The 17,957-nt window shown below is 37.0% G+C and overlaps 1 protein-coding gene across 1 annotated transcript in view; it reads left to right on the top strand.

The window, feature by feature from the left end:
- Positions 1–6,304: 6,304 nt before the first annotated feature.
- The window catches only part of LOC129779191 (serine/threonine-protein kinase meng-po), a 76,081-nt gene continuing 64,428 nt past the window's right edge, over positions 6,305–17,957 (top strand). The window contains exon 1 of the mRNA XM_055786491.1: positions 6,305–7,147. The gene's annotated coding sequence lies outside the window, so the exon portion shown is untranslated. The remainder of the gene's footprint in view (positions 7,148–17,957) is intronic.

The following is a 17,957-nucleotide window of genomic DNA, read 5'->3' as shown; positions in this document are numbered from 1 at the left end:
TTTGCACGAAAGGTTTGTCCCGATTCCGCTCCAGTGCAAAGAATTATTCGAGATATACCACAAGATAGGTGCGATCTTGATTCCGAGTTTTCGATGGTAGAATTCTCTCTTGCTCTCCTTTCATGTAACAATTCTGCTCCGGGATCGGATAGAATTAAGTTCAACTTGCTGAAAAATCTCCCTGATGTGGCGAAACATCGCTTGTTGAACTTATTCAATCGGTTTCTGGAGCATAATATTGTTCCAGATGATTGGAGACAAGTACGAGTTATAGCTATTCAAAAACCCGGAAAACCCGCGTCCGACTTCAATTCGTACCGCCCAATAGCAATGCTGTCTTGTATACGGAAATTGTTGGAGAAAATTATCTTGTTTCGCCTTGATCGATGGGTTGAAACGAATGGCCTACTCTCAGATACACAATATGGGTTCCGCAGGGGCAAGGGGACGAATGATTGTCTTGCGTTGCTTTCTTCAGAAATTCAACTGGCTTACGCCGAAAAAAAACAAATGGCTTCAGTATTCTTGGACATAAAGGGGGCCTTTGATTCTGTTTCAATAGAGGTTTTGTCAGACAAATTACAATCTCGGGGTCTGCCGCCTCTATTGAATAATATGTTATATAACTTGCTTTGTGAGAAACATTTGAACTTTTCTCACGGAGATTCGGCAGTAAGTCGGGTCTCTTACATGGGACTCCCCCAGGGCTCATGTTTAAGCCCCCTTTTGTACAACTTCTACGTAAGCGACATTGACAATTGCCTTACACAAAATTGCAGCCTAAGACAACTTGCAGATGATGGAGTGGTGTCTGTCGTAGGATCAAACGAATCCGACCTGCAAGAATCCTTACAAGATACTTTGAACAATTTTTCAACCTGGGCCATTGGGCTAGGGATCGAATTCTCCACGGAGAAAACAGAGATGGTGGTTTTTTCTAGGAAGCATAAACCAGCAAAACCAAAGCTTCAACTTTTGGGTAAACCGATCACTCATGCTATGTCATTCAAGTATCTTGGGGTCTGGTTCGACTCTAAATGTACTTGGGGGGCCCATATTAGGTATCTGAGTAAAAAATGTCAACAAAGAATAAACTTTCTCCGTACAATTACCGGCACCTGGTGGGGAGCCCATCCCGAAGATCTTATAATGTTGTATCGAACAACTATTCTCTCAGTGATGGAGTATGGCAGTTTCTGTTTTCAATCAGCTGCCAAAACACACCTCATTAAACTCGAGCGAATTCAGTATCTTTGTCTCCGTATCGCGTTGGGATGTATGCCCTCAACGCATACCATGAGTCTCGAGGTTTTGGCAGGCCTACTCCCACTAAAAGATCGCTTCAATTTATTATCTCTTCGGTTCCTCATCCGGTGTAAGGTTATGAACCCATTGGTGATCGGAAATTTTGAGCAGCTGATCGAGCTAAATTTTCATTCTGGATTCATGAGCTCATATCATGAATTCGTCTCCATGCAGGTTGATCCTTCTTCGTATATTCCCAACCGTGTTTGTTTTCCTGACTACATCAATTCCTCTGTGCATTTTGATCTGTCCATGAAGCAGGATATCCATGGAACATCAGATTATCTTCGATCGAGGATCGTTCCAACGATCTTCGATGCAAAGTATGGGGATATCAATTGTGATAATATGTACTTTACTGATGGGTCCTCTATGAATGAGTCCACAGGATTTGGAGTGTTCAACGAATTTTTTAGCACCTCACACAGTCTTCAGAATCCTTGCTCAGTGTATATTGCTGAATTGGCAGCGATACACTGGGCGCTGGACAGCGTCGCCTCACGACCTGTTGAACACTATTACATTGTAACGGATAGTCTTAGCTCTGTCGAAGCTATCCGTTCAGTGAGGCCGGAAAAGCACTCGCCGTACTTCCTTGAGAGAATACGAGAAATTTTGAGTGCTTTATCCAGACGCTGTTATGTCATTACCTTTGTGTGGGTCCCTTCACATTGCTCAATCCTGGGTAATGAGAGGGCTGACTCATTAGCAAAGGTAGGTGCAATTGAAGGCGATATTTATCAGCGTCAAATCGCCTTCAATGAATTTTATTCTTTAGTCCGCAAAAATACCATAGTTAACTGGCAACGCAAATGGAACGAAGATGAATTGGGCCGGTGGCTCCACTCGATTATCCCTAAGGTTAGCCTCAAACCATGGTTCAAAAGTCTGGACTTGAGCCGGGACTTTATTCGCACCTTCTCCCGACTCATGTCCAATCACTGTTCGTTAGATGCGCTACTCTTTCGTATTAATCTTGCCGACAACAATCTTTGTGTTTGTGGCCAAGGTTACCACGACATCGAGCACGTTGTTTGGTCGTGCGAGCTGTATCTTGTCGCCAGATCGAATTTAGTAGTCACCCTTCGGGCCCGAGGAAGGCAGCCCAATGTGCCGGTGAGAGACGTGTTGGCTCGGTTAGACCTTGATTACATGTCCCAAATATATGTATTCCTTAAAGCTATCGATCTTCGTGTGTGATTGTCCTTATACCCTTAGTTTTTCCTTTTCCTTTTCCTTTGTGAGAGATCGGATCCCTTCTTAAGAATAAGATGAAATGTAAATACATATTAGATATAAGATAGGTTTAAGAATTGAGTGTGATGAGTGTGATTGAGAGTGTGAGTGTGATCAATGTCAACATATCCTCATATCCCCTCCTTTTCCTGAAGAAAATATGTCACCCTTCTAAACTCGAGTTGACCGCGAGTAATCGGTTTCCTATATTATTAACATTAGAATTAAGGAAAAATGTATATATATACTAGTAACAATACAGTAAGGAGTTCGGCTCCTTTAAACCTATGTAACTGAGCCTGTAAAAATAAACGATTTAAATAAAAAAAAAAAAAAAGAGAGCATCCCAGTTTTTTTTCAAGTAGCAACGACAGGAGCTGCTGCATTGAAACAAGGAGTAGTTACTATTGGAGTTTATGCAAAACTGTTTAGTCCCGATGAAAACCAAATATAGCTCAACCTGACCATCCCCTCACACACCCACATACAAGATTCGGCATCTCAATGCGAATACATCGCAGATGAGTTGATCTGGAACAGGACCCATCAGTACAACGATAGACAGCATCCAAAGTCATACGTGTGTAAATGTAGAATTTAATCAAATATATAGGGGAAGGTGGCCCTAATCCGACCTCTTAAATTGCATCGGCCATTCATCACGTAAAAGTCTTGTTTTTTGGCGACTTCGGCATAGTTGTTTTCGACATATAAATCTTTATCATTAAAACTATCGATTGGTCAAAATGACCGGTTGTATCATTTGTTCAAACAATTTTATCTTGGAATTTTATTGTTATGTTATGGTGTGACCTTATTTGAAAATCAAAATATCTGATTTTTGGATGTATTATATAAAAAAAACCCATCTTTTAAGAAAAAATATAGCACCCTCTAGTCCAAAGCCATGAAAACGACAAAAAACAAATAAAATCAATAATTACAAAAAAAAAATCCAAATTTTCGACATGCATAATATTTTTCTTTATCGTAATATTTAATTTGATATATCGATCATCTGAATCGGTCTAGTAGTTCAAAAGTTATGAATTTTCCAAACAAGGCATTTTTGGGAAAAAGGCGAAAAAATTGATTTTCTGGACCACCCTAAAATGGAAATAGTCAACCTAATAAAAAAACTCGCAGGAGTCGTGTCCGAGATACGACCGCATAGTTGACGTAGGATTCCGTTAGGTTATTTGTTGATTTTGGATATGTTTGAAGAATTACATCGTTAAACTCTTTGATAATGATTTAGTTTTAATGTCTCTGTCGGGGAACACATTTCGGTGGGAACAAAAGCTCCCACTACTTTCATGTATTTGCAGTGCCGATTTCCCCCAGGCAGCTTGGCTTAGATGTCTCTGTTAGGGAATGCATTACGGTGAGAACAAAAGCTCCCCCTATTTTCATGTATTTACAGTGCCGATTTCCCCCAGGCAGCTTGGTTTTGATGTCTCTGTTAGGGTCCCGCCGCGTGTGTCGTCAATTTCGACCAATCAGAAGTGGGTGTTTCCGTTAGAGTAGGGGTTGACATTTTTTAATTGTTCAATAGTTAGTTTCATGACATATATTATTTTCTTCAATATAAAAAATTGTTATGGAGTGCCGAAATCGATTGACGCTAAAATTTCATCAATCCATCATGAAATGACTGAGCAATAAGCGTTTGAAATTGGACAATTTTCACGATGTGCTCGATTTTCGATTTTCAATTTGTACCCCAATATGTTCCCGAAAGACGTAATCCTACGTCAAAATAATAAAAATACCCACAAACATTATTTTCTTGTGCGTGATCTATACTCAAGGTATTTTCTATTTTGGCATATGAACCTGACGCAGACTGAGACGTATCAAACCTGATATTGACTGTTCAAATCCGTTGTTCCGTTCTTGAGTTAAATCGTGAGGAACGGACACCACATCATTTTTATTAATATAGACTAGCGGACCCGGCAAACTTCGTCCCACCCAACATGGGTTTTTTGTTATCAATACCTTCACAGAACTGTTCATTGACTAATCTTCAAATTGACCCTTTCAACTTCCCTTAAACCTACATTTCCTATTACTTCTAACGAAACTCGCCATTATATAATCAAATTATTTTCAAACACAATTTTTTATATGGTTTGCAAATAACATGTTTCTCCGTTACATGGAATACATGTTTGATTCAGAAAGCATTCTAAAAAGACGACATACCAAATCGAACGATTCCTTTCTCGAGTTTTGCGCTTATCATCGCATTTGGCGATCAGTTTTTAGTTATATATATAGTTATAAGATATGGTTTTTTCACCTGAAAATCCATTTCCAATTTGAAATGAACTAACAACTCTATCACGATGTAATCGTACAACATTCGGTAATTCAATTTTCCTTCAATTTTTTTTCCGAAAATTTTAATTGTCATGTTTGATTGAAATATGTGTAATATTTTTATGGGACCCCAGAAACATTTAACGTACTCAAAAACCCTCACATGCCAAATCTGGTTTCATTTGCTTGATTAGTTTTCGGGTTATGCAGAAATTGGTGTTTCATTTATATGACAGCTTCTCAATCCGGCCAGTGCATCAGTGGGAAGTGGTGAACGCCTCATGTAACATGAAATCCAATTCAATTGCCATCCATTCCAATCAAATTCATCAAAATAATCCTGCCGTTGGTCGGAAGCAAATTACTTTTATCTTCAACAGCATCATTGTTAACCCGTCAAAGCAGAATATATTGACTCTGCAAACTCCCAAATTGATGAAGCGGAATTTGTGGGATATTCACATATTAAGGACCGCTTACGAGTTTTCTCGTATTTCGCGTTTCGTCTGTTATGGATGGATCACGAACCCGTGTTTTCTACACTTGTTAAATCCTTGGTCAACCAAGAATCTAACGAGGCCTACCGCTGGCTCGCCTTCGTCTCATCCACACCGAAGGAAACGATCTCATTCGTGGAATCCGAACAAATGTAGCGTACAAGTTTGCCCCAAAACGTGCGGTCCCAGGCGTATGTCTTAAATCAAGTAAGGACATCTCAGTACCTTTGAGAAGAAGTGAAATGTAAGCAAGCAACTGACCACTTTACCACCATTCCCTGACATTTTAAGAAAACTGTTCATCATAAAAAGATGCGCACCGATTTTCTCCCAATTTTGATACGGTTCTATGGATTATAGGTTAAAATAAAATGTTTTTCCACGTCCATTGCTCATCCCATGTTAACATGCTCGAGTACATCGTACAGCTTTTTAAAACACACAGGATTCGTTGCTAAATAAACGGATTAACAGACCAATTCCATGCAGGACGCTATCCCCCCCATTCTAGATGCCATGTGGGGTGAAAGTGAAATTATTTATCGCTTCTTCTTTGGAGCACAACAAACCTTTCAGCCATAGCTTACACACAAACCGTAGGAAGTTCTACGTAAGCTGAAGCTTTACAACTAAGATCGGGTCGAAGGAACGATATTCAACAAGGATGACTTTATAACATGTTGCACTACCTCCCGACAGTGATAACTGGAATGGTTGAGCTATTTTCTGTGCCAACATTTTCCCGCTCTCGATGAGAGAAACACTTCTTAACATACCTGTGTTTGGAGAATCGAGCTGACAGATGCCGAACATTTTTCCCATGGAAAACCGGTCACAGAGAGAGTGTTAATGGGGGTCGAGAGCAGAGATATTTCCCTGATGAGAGCAGAAAATCTCGGCTCCATTCCAAAGGATCGTCATTCGCGTCTGGCAATACGTTCATACAGGATCCAAAATGTGACAACATCATGGCACGACCGCTCATGCAATGAAACGCTGGCCGTCAGTTTTAGTTTGACTACCATCGAGGTTGAAAGCTCCAGCTGTTTGCTGAGTTTCGGTTTTTTCGTTTGAGTTTCCTCAGTTCGTTCTAGAGTAGGGCAAACGTTTGCCCCATTCCGTCGACGCTTGGCAGATAAACGCGGGAAGCTGTGCTCATGGGGCAGTTGAGAAGATATTTATGTTGCCCACGCTAGCGACCCATCGATGGCAGTTTATTGATACCGAATCGAGGCAGAACACCGAATCGAGGCAGTATTCCTATATTCCGGTAGATGCTAAGCTATATCACGATTGACTAACGGTGGCAGTGGCAGAAGCCTGTTTGATTTATATCGAAAGCATTTTGAATGGGGAACAAGTGTTTGGTGATCATTGACAAGATGAATAGTTTATATCGAAAGTACGGAACAATGTGATGAATGGAAGATTTTCAACCATATTTCGGAATCTATAACGAATGTGCATCTTTCCGATTTATGTGCGTACTGAAGCGAAAGGTGATATAACTTCAACCAAGTGTTAAATTACAAATGCTCAATGTGTGTGAATTCGACGCAATCTGCGAGAGAAAGTTATAATGATAGTAGAAGTTGTTTATGTATCCTTTGATGTAAAAATGTGAGTTTATTGACAGTGTAGCAAGGAAGGAAGAACCAACGCGCGAATTCGACAGCAGTATGCTGAAATAAAAGTACAGCTATTCGTCCACAACACATCACTTCGCAACCCATATACTGGAGGGCTTCAAAAAGCAATACTTGCGGGATATATTTAAAATTTAGGTAAGAATCTTCGAACAAACCATCAAACAGGGAAATGTTGTTATCCAGGGTGACCGAAGAGTTATGGTAAGAAGTTATAAACCGTTACCTCTACATCCTCTCGCGGCCAACGGATTGAGGCACTGATTTATTTGGGACATTCAACTATAATGGCTATCAAACTAACTTGTTGGACAATTTCTGTATTCTGAATGGTCACCCATTAGCCACTTGACAGTTTTGTGTCTTTGAGCGAATGAGCCCTTAAAACATTTTGATAATCTGTCAAACGTTAGTCAAAATCAAAATTTTCTTCTTGATGAAGTACACGGACGAGCAATGCTTGATAATTATTAAAAAATACTACCGAAATCCGAAGTCTTTGGTTACAACTTAATTCAGTTAATTCAGTTAATTTGGATTCAGTTAATTGCACGGCGTTCTCAAGAATTGGGCATCTCCTAAACTTCATTGTGACGTATTTTGCCAAAAGATCTTGGGCTGCATCCTTATAAGATCAAATTGACTCAAGAACTAATGTCACTTGACCTTGTTAAGCGTCGAAACTTATCCGATTGCGCTCTGGCGAATCTTGAAGAAAATGATATTTTTCATCACAAAATCATCTTCAGCGATGAGACTCATTTCGAGTTTGACAGTCGATGTCTTTGATATTGAAACATGTCAGTTGTTTGTTGTATTCAATTTTTAGGAACAATCTTGCCGGCCAGATTTCTTCATTTCCGGTGTTGCCAAGGTACCTTTGATGAGATTTGACAACGGTTGCGTAATATATACCGAGGAACAAGTATGAAAACTGCATTTTTTCAAAGAAAACACACGTTTATTGCATGAAAGTGAAAAACTCTACTTTCTTCAAAGTATTTTCCATTGATAGATATACATTTTTTCCATCATTCAGGTAATTTGTAAATGCCACACCAAACCATAACCACACCTTAACCATTCATAAATTTATGAATTGAAGCGCTTCTTAGCAAGTGCGTGTCACATCGATTCAAATAGGTGGTAGTCGAGGAGCCTAGTCTAGTTAGTAAGCCGCATTTGATTTCCTTGACCAGTTTTGCAGTGTGTGAGGGAGCATTATCATGCAACAAAATCACTTTGTGTACCCGTTTTACTACTCTGGCCGTATTTCATAATTTTGTATGGTAGTGTTAAGTATTCAATTTCACTAGTTTTAAGTGGTTTATAGTAGATCCAATTTTCTGATCCTATCAAACACAGAATATTGTTTTTCATCCATAGCGACTTGATAATGCAACCGATACTGAAGGTTCCCTGGATTCATCAAAGACTTTTTGTGCTTAGAATTCTCGAATTAATTCCATTTCACAATCCGATGTATACGATATTACACGATATGTTTATCTTACACATACATCACTGCAGGATTTGCAGCGTTTCGTGAAATTGCTCACACCGCCATGATGTATTATATTTTAAGTACTGTGTTTAACCATGATGCATTATAAAATACATTAACGAACGCGTAGTGTCATGAAGTATTTAAGTTTATTAACGAAGCAACGATCGGACTGCGACCACGACTTTACCCGTTTGTTATGCTCGGAAAAACTGCCATCTATCAAACTCTGGCTTTTGGATATTTGGAGTAGTAAAACGATGTACTCCGGTATTTTAAGTTTTCCAGTTGCACACAATCCCGCCCTCCAAAGTTCCTGGTCGAAAAATACTGTTCCTTCTTTCGTAAATCATGCCAGTACCCGTTGAAAAAATAGTAGAGAATATTACATTCTGTTAAGAATCGTGTTTAGAAATGAATTTCTCAATAATTTTAAGACAATTTAACAACATGTAAGTGTCTTGAATGATTATTTGAGTTACGAAAATAGTGTCAATCCACCTAGAAGTGCAATGGACATGTTTATATACATCCATTCCATGTCAAACCAATATAGTGTATCTCAGATTTTCGTGAAAAATGGAAATTTTGTTCATTATCGCAAAACATTAGACCCATTTTCATCATTAAGGTAATCATTTCCATTTTAGGGTGGACCGAAAGATAATCTTTTTCTCAAAATTTACTTTTTTTAAAAACTGATAACTTTTGACCTACTGCACCACTTCAGATGATCGACATATCAAATTAAAGTCAATTAACTAGTCTCTTTTCGAAAAATATTATACTTGCAGAAATTTTGGATTTTGGTTTGGTCTTTGGATTTTTTATAGCTTACATTGTCTCGGGACGAAAGGCGCTACATTTTTTATATATTTTTTTTGAAAGCTAAGATTTTTTAGATAACATATGCAAAATTTAGAGATGTGTTATTTTGTGTTATTGAGTTATGATTTTTTAAATTTAACTGATGGACCGAAAAATCAATCAAATTTCCCTTTCTTTTTTTTTCCCAAAATGACTTTTTTTTAAATTCATAACTTTTAAACTACCGGGCCGATTCAGATGATCGATATACCAATTTGAAGTCACATGAAATACCACGTATGCATAAAAATTAGATTCTAGTCACATAGATGTCGTCCAGTCGCATAGGAATATTGAACGAAAACTGAAAACATGTTAACTTTGCAAAATCGAAAACGAGAAATGCACCTCTCTGATATTAGGATATGTTATGTAAAAAAAAACTCAGCTTTCAAGAGAAATATATAAAAAATATGGTGACTTTAGTTCCGAAACCATGTAAACTATGAAAAACAATTACAATCAATAATTGCGAAAACAAATTCTGTTTTTTTTCAAGTGTAATATTTTTCAAACAAAACATTGGCTTTAATTTGATATATCAATCATCTAAATCGGTTCAGTAGTTCAAAAGTTATAAATTATAGAAAAAGGTCATTTTTGGGAAAGAAGGGGGAAAAGTTGATTTTTCGGACCACCATGAAATGGAAATTGCCACCCTGATGAAAAAAATAACAAAAATAAGGGTCTAATATTTTACGATGAGAAATAAAACTGTCAATTTTCATGAAAATCTGACAATCACTATATCGGTTTGGCATGGAATTCAATTTGGTGCTTGACCCATTCTCACCGCAACTCAGTGTAAATAAGAGATTATTTCGAAAATATTGAAATTCGAATGGAAAAAAAAATGATGTTCAAAATTAGTAATGACTCATCTGGCAAGACTTTAAAGGATAACTCTATCAAATATTAACAATTTTAGTAGTTCTGTATAATGCTGGGCATGAGATTTTTTTCTGAGGTGTTATTTGATTGTAATTTACACATCAAAATTTTATGAATTATTAAATAATAACTATTTGCACCACAGTTAAATATTATGCATTGGAAGTTGTGGAAATATGCCTTCTATTAAACGGCTCACAGCTTTCAAAAATATTCGCAATATTTGTCAACGTATTACTAATACACTGCGTTTCACAACTATAGAACCACTCCATTTTTCTGAGTTTCCAAAGATATATAAGAATTCGGTTGAATCGAGGTATATTGTGTAGTAACTATCTTCATTTAAAAGATTGGCCATTTGAACTTTATTGTTGTGTTTAGGCGCGAAACATAGAAAAAAAAAAATAATTCCAGTGTTTCATAACTATAGAACCAGATGGAAAAACTCTCACTCCTTTACAAAATTATCGTCAATTTCACATGGATTACGATTAGTTTCTAATTCATATGTCATCTTTAGTTCTCAGTCAGTTCAAATAACACATTCGGGATGGTTTTGACCAAGCTGCGCCATGTTGTAGTGTGTATCTCGTTCTACGCAGCGGTCACTACTCGTTTAACCCTCCTGTACTCGCGTGCAAAATCATAACACGTATACTCGCGCACGGTGTCACAGACCGAAAATTGAACTTCTCTGTAATGTTGCCATTGTGTATTTTTCAGGCTTGATTGGCATTTATTTGAAGAAGAGGGTATGATTGAATGAAAAATCTGTAAAAAATATGTTTTCTTCTTCTTTATTATGTTTTAATAGTCATCTAATTCAACCTTCTCAAAACAGAGTAATTTTTGATACTCCAACACAAATAACGAAATTCGATTTTTTCCCTGTTATTAATTAAAAGTAAGCAACTGAATATAATTTATGGAAGTATAAAGAGCTATAAAATAACATGAAAACGTATTAATCGATTGTGGTTTCATTGGAATAAGAATCAGAACATAGCATAGCTGCAATGTCCTGGAAAAAAGGTAATGAAGATGGTCGTGTTTCGAGCGACATAGCATGCGCTGCCATAACTATTTCGCAAATAGTGACGTCAGTCGTTGTGTTTATCTTTGATTGCCCACCGCATCTATATAAAAATGCTATTTTCAGGAAGTAATTTATCAATTAAAAACATACGTTTTTGTAGAGCTCCCGCGAAATATGAAGCTAATGCGTTAGCGTCAAGTGAATAGTTGTGAAATCACGTCGAAAAACACGGATAAAAGTGATATTTCCATGTGCCATTTTCACTCGCCCACGTTCATAGAAACAAACGAAGTTTTATTATTTTACCGTTATGAAGTTGATTTTTCGAAGGCTCTCAGTGTCGGTGTGTATGTTGTGAGATAATAATCGTCAATTAATCAAAATTTCACCGAAAATGTTACTGGTGTCGAGAACTAAGCATACGACTGCTCTCTGGACCTTTTTACCACATGATTAATCGAAATGAACCACGAAATAATTGTCATCTGTTAAAAAACAACCAGTTGAATGATTTCATGAGAATTTTGACTCAAATTATCATCCAACCGTAAGTACTTTAAACATTGTTTTGTTTCTTCCATATACATTCCATATTGAATGCAAATAATTACCACACGATATTTGGTTTGCCAATACAGATACACTTCGCCTACTGCTCCACCTCTATATGTACCTCATTGGCATAGCTGCATACTCGAAACAAACATATTTTTTAAATTTCATGCAGTTGTTGCGTGTTTTTCGGGTCTTTTATCGAAGAGAAGAATGTATACTGACCTTCTAGATAATTACCAGATGATAAAGGTTCTGGAATGTAAAGTTTGTATATTTCTAATATTCCTTGTCTCTGTATTCTTGGGAAGCTAAGATATAATGCCTTTTTTAGATGGGGCATAAGAAGATGATATAAAAGGATTTCTAGGAATTTCTTTTCCTTTTTCTTGTGTTCTTGCCGATATTGTCCATTATAAAAAAACATCCCCGAGACTGTAACTGTTAAATTTACCGTAAGTAACCGATTAGTTTATAGTTTACTGTTTACAATTCTTCCACAAGTGAAATTCTTTCACACTTGTGATGTATATGTATGACCATTATATGTAGTGAATAACCATACGAAAGTCAAACATTTATATTTTGCTTTTGAACGTATGAATCTAACGACGAATATATCGACGAATAGTTAATATATGGATCCGTTCAATTCAATAAATTCAATAAATATTCCACGCCACTAATATTGTTGAATTAAATGTATAAATTAATATTTATACATTTCATTCAACAATATTCTAGAATATGAAAAAAGGCACTTGTCCAAAAAAGTTACTCCTATACTCGCGTCGGTGTGTCAGACCGAAAGTGTGAAAAATGACAGACCAAAGCGCGAGTATAGGAGTGTTAAGCTCTTCAAATCACTCATACTGCTTGTAAGTTGTATCTACTAATCGTACGATTTCCCCCCATAAGTTCTTGATAGGATTTCGATATGGTAAACAAACTGACCAATCCAGAATCTAAAGCCCTCATTCATCAAACCATACCATAACTTTCCGGATCTCATGAATTAATGCCAAATTACCCAATTATAACATTGTTTTTGATGTAAAAACAGCAGTAAATGATTCAGAAGTATTTCTTTGCACTTCTGACTGTACATTGGTGTAGATAAAAAGCTATTTGAACCAGGTCGTTTTGAAAATATTTTTTTGAAACCAACAAACAGCCGCCTGCAAAGTTACGAGTTGAAAAATTACATGACCCGTTTCGTAAGTTCTTCCAGTATGAGGAAATTCTATTCAAGTTGAATTTCTTTTTATCAGAGAAGTACTCCTGAAATAGTGAAACCCATGGCATTAGCTTCCACATTAGTTTTTTGACCCGCAGCTTTGGAGATGAGATTTTTATGGTTTGGGAAGAATTTTTGCTAAAAACACCTGGTTTAGATAGCTTACCATCAACACGAATGAACAGTCAGAAGTACAAAGAAGTATTTCAGAATCATTTACTACTGTTTTTATATCAAAAACAATGTTATAATTGGGTAATTTGGCATCAATTCATGAGATCCGGAAAGTTATGGTATGGTTTGATGAATGAGGGCTTTAGATTCTGGACTGATCAGTTTGTTTACCAGATCAAAATCCTATCAAGAACTTATGGGGGGAAATCTTACGAATAGTAGATGCAACTTACAAGCAGTATGAGTGATTTGAAGAGCTTAAACGAGCAATATTCTCTACGTGGACCAGGGTTGCCACATTTAAATCTGTAAAATTTTCTGAGAAAATTTGTATATCTGTATATTTAGCAAAAAAATTTGTATAAAAAATCTGTATGGATAAAATAAGGATAAAATCCTCTTTCAGCTTCTTCCGCATCAATACAAACGTATACATCCTCAGGCTTCTACTGAAAGTCTTCAAAATCTTTCACATCAATGCCAGCATCAGCAAATGGTTGCACGTAGCTCTCTAAACATAAGTTATCCAACATGATAAGCAATATCATTTTGGTCTCATTACAAAGTTCGCAAAATTGTCGTTATTGATGAGCGGTAGAACAATGTTTAGAAACAGCATAATCAGTATATGATTGGCGTATTGATTATGGTCATACTTAACTTGGGATGAATAGAATAGCTGTTAAAATCGCTCAAGATTTCGCTCAAAAACTGTCTCCAACGAAAGTCATCTCGTTGCGTTGCGTTCAACATTGTTATAAATCAAGGTGTCTATGTATGCACATAAATTCAATATTTAAAAATGAATTTAAAAAAATGTGTAAATTCTGTATTTTTGCTGAAAATCTGTAATTCTGTATATACAGATTCTGTATCTAAAACTTGGCGAAAAATCTGTAAAATACAGAATATTCTGTATATGTGGCAACCGGTTCCCGGAATAAATCGCCACAGAAAACGACTGCAACAGAAACCACCGCTTATAAAATGTGTAGTAGGCTATAAATATTGTGGCGCGGTATTGTATTTCAAAACAAGAATTAACCGGGCAAACGTATCGCCCCAGGCAAACGTAACGCCCCGGGCAGACGTATACCGTCCGACGCTCGCTAGAGCTCGGTCGGACATTGCTAAAGGATCGTATCCTATGTTTCAAACTAACCGGGCAATCAGTGGATCCCAGGTTTGCGTGCGAGACACCGCCGCTTCCGACGGCGGGTCGGCGGTGGACTCGGATTGCGTCATCTTGGCGGCATGGGCCGCCTCGATTCCTTATCCTCGCCAAATGGGGACTTCGTCCCCATTACATTGTCCTCAGAATAAATTTCGAAAAACGAGAACAAGAGAATAAATTTATAATAGAAATGTGAGGCACATGATGTTTTTCCCGCGCCAAATATTTCTAGCCTACTACACTTTTTCTAAGCGGTTGTTTCTGTTGCAGTTGTTTACTGTGGCGATTTATTCCGGTCACCGTGGCAACCCTGGCGTGGACCAAGATACACACTATAACATGGCGCAGCTTGGTTAAAATCATCCCGAATGGGTTATTTGAACTGACTGAGAACTAAAGATGACCTATGAATTAGTAACTAATTGTTACTCATGTGAAATTGACGTTAATTTTGTAAAGGAGTGAGAGTTTTTCCATTTGGTTCTATAGTTATGAAACACTGGAAATTTTGTTTTTTGAATGTTTCGCGCCTGAACACAACAATAAAGTTCAAATGGCCAGTCCTTTAAATGAAGATAGTTGTTATATCCTACACTATTAACTACACTACACTAAAAAAAATATTAGTGGTTCTATAGTTGTGAAACGCAGTGTAGTAACTTTCTCCATTTTTGACACAATTTCACTCCCATAACCTATTTTCACCCCCATCGACTGTACTCCACTATTTTCCGCTTATCCCGATCAGAGAGCATCGATTTATTTAGAACTCTCTTCTTCTTACTGTATTCTTGAGGATTCGCCAAATAAATGAACACTTTATCGGATCGTCCAATCCTACGAGCGATTCCTCTGATACCTTGTGAAAATGCATCGATTTGTCTTTTTTCTCTCTCCGTGAGCACTTTTCCCTTCGGAATTTTCTAGATTTATTGACCAAAACAACTAAAACTACGGAAAATGTAACTGATCTCATACAAACTTAATACTTGAAAAATACAGCTCAGCGCTTGCACACACACACATATGAAAATCATGCAGTGTATGGTAGTTACCAATACCAATACACTACGATATAAATTGAAGCGTTGTTTGTTTACAATGACACAAAGGAGCAAGGTCATCAACTGGTCTTATAGAAGTTGGACAGAGTGTATGGTATCAATCTCGGACAACCCAAAACAAAAATGCTTTTAGCCAAAATGGCAGTTTGGAAATTTGAAATTTATAGCACGTTTTTATCAGGACTTAATTTTTTTTTAAATATTAAAATTGAAAATTTTATTTTTTATTGGTTTATGCAATAGGGAGGTGTATAAAAGATGTTCATACCAAATTTGAAATATATCGGTTCTGTAGGACTTGAGATATCGTTTACGCCTGTTTGGGAAAAAGTAGTTTCGAGAAAAATGCATTATAAACTTTGAGTCACGAACGTATTAGGTAAATAATGAGAATTGAATGTTTAAATTTCAAAATATGACGAAATAAAATTTAGATTTTTTTATAATTTCTAGACTAGAATACCCGCTTCCCAACTTTCATTTGCTGTTTGAACATCGGAATTCGGTCTAATGTACTGTTACATACAAATTTCCAGAAACGGAAAAATCTTTTTCAGTTTTTCAGACCACTTTAATTCAGGATGAAGTTCATAAACGAAAAAAATTAAGATCTTAAATTTTGAATAGAAAATCTAGAAGTGGGTTATATCTGTGATATAATCGCAGGGTAGACGTAGGACTACCGCTGGCTCAGTAATCATTTATTTGAAATTGCATCTGAATCAATTCTCAATAAATGAATGAATGAATATTTTGAAAAACTGCTGAGTTTTTCTTGTTAGTGTGTGGGTGGATGAGTATAAATATGGAATTGTGGCTTTGTAAAAGCAAATGAAGATATTTGATACATGTTTCTTTTTTATGTGAGAATAAGACACGAGATTATTCATGACCATTCTATGTGAAAGCAGAAAAGAAGCTGATGCTTATGGATTGCATCACGGTACACCTAGTCGAATGTTCAGATTTGTGCGAATATTTCTCCGCTCGGGCACAGGCAAACCATTTTCCAACACCAATCCATGCGCAAGCAAGATAGAAACTGAGAGAGGTTGCCGTCAACATCATGCATCATGCCTCAACCGCAGTGCAATCATGACAGAAATGATATTCCAAGTAATTGCTATATTCATAGTGATTTCGATAGTATGCTTCGCATCAGTTTTTCAGCTATTGAAACAATTTTTTGGACCGATAAGTAACAATTATATCTTGGACATTTTATCTTTCAAATTAAGTGATTTTCATACCACGTCCAGTCGCCAAAGAGTAATTAATGTTTAAAACCTTGCACTCCAAGCGTCACTCTCTCGTCTCCGAAACTTTGAACTTACACACCGGTACAGTAACGGACGACGTGGTCCTACGTCAAAAATTATAATAAGTAACGCAAACGTCACATGATCGAACAACGGCTCGTTCTCGGTACGGACACAATACCGAGCAGTGGAAATTGACCTTAACATTGAAAATTCAGTGAACAGTATACGCTTCATTGGTTAGATTTTGAATGTGCCGTGATTTTTTATTGTTTCAGTTTGGTTCCACGGCTTTTTAAGACAGAATTGTATATCTTTGTTTTATACTAGGATGTTTCCCACATTTATTAATCATTTTAATTTATAATTTGATGTACCTTGGCAATATTCTACACTAATAGCTTTACAAACTTCCGTAACCTTATTATTGTTGTGGTTTGCTGTGGTTAGTATAAATAAGCTATAAAACAGTTACGTTCACTCGTCCTCGAGGGTGTTCACTCATGTACACATATGTGCCCCAATGTACCAGCTCAAACTTTATTGCAATTACCGGTTGCTTCAGAAACAGGACACAAATCACGTTTGTTGGGTTCAGCTATAGTGTCTCTTCTCTCTGGTGTAGATGGCTACCTGTCTCATTTCAGTGGAGTTTATTTTTAGATTACTCCTCATGAGTCTAGGAAGAGGGTGGATTCAAGCTGGAGAGGATACGAAGATGAATGGGGACCTATTATGTGGGTACACGATGTTTCATTTTCGCACCCACAGCCTGTTTTAAGATTTTTATTCGATACGATTTGAAGACAGCACGCAAAACGCTCTCGAAATCTCGTAAGGATAGTTCTTAGGTTGAATTTTGTTTGCTCTGTAAATGTGAATCGGATGAGTCTTACTAAAGAACAGATCGTCAAATAACAAACAAAATGACTATCAAGCAACACGTTGAAACGACAGTCTTATAATTTTCATTCAAAACCACATCATTCAAATAATGTTATCTATACAACACCTTATTTGCCAACAAAGAGTAGAGATGGGACGGATTACCGGTCCTATCGCACGAATCTGTTCCTTCATACAGCACCTGAGCACCGTGTTTTCGCGCAAGAATGATATTCGCACCGAATCTTTTTCCCCAATTAAGGAGATATATTTACGGTGGATTGGCAGAGCTGCAAAGCGAA

The sequence above is a fragment of the Toxorhynchites rutilus genome, chromosome 3 (genome assembly GCF_029784135.1).
Source record: "Toxorhynchites rutilus septentrionalis strain SRP chromosome 3, ASM2978413v1, whole genome shotgun sequence".
Taxonomy (NCBI): Eukaryota; Metazoa; Arthropoda; class Insecta; order Diptera; family Culicidae; genus Toxorhynchites; species Toxorhynchites rutilus.
Note: the sequence above shows the minus strand (reverse complement) of the source record. Positions and strands in the feature narration are given on the sequence as shown.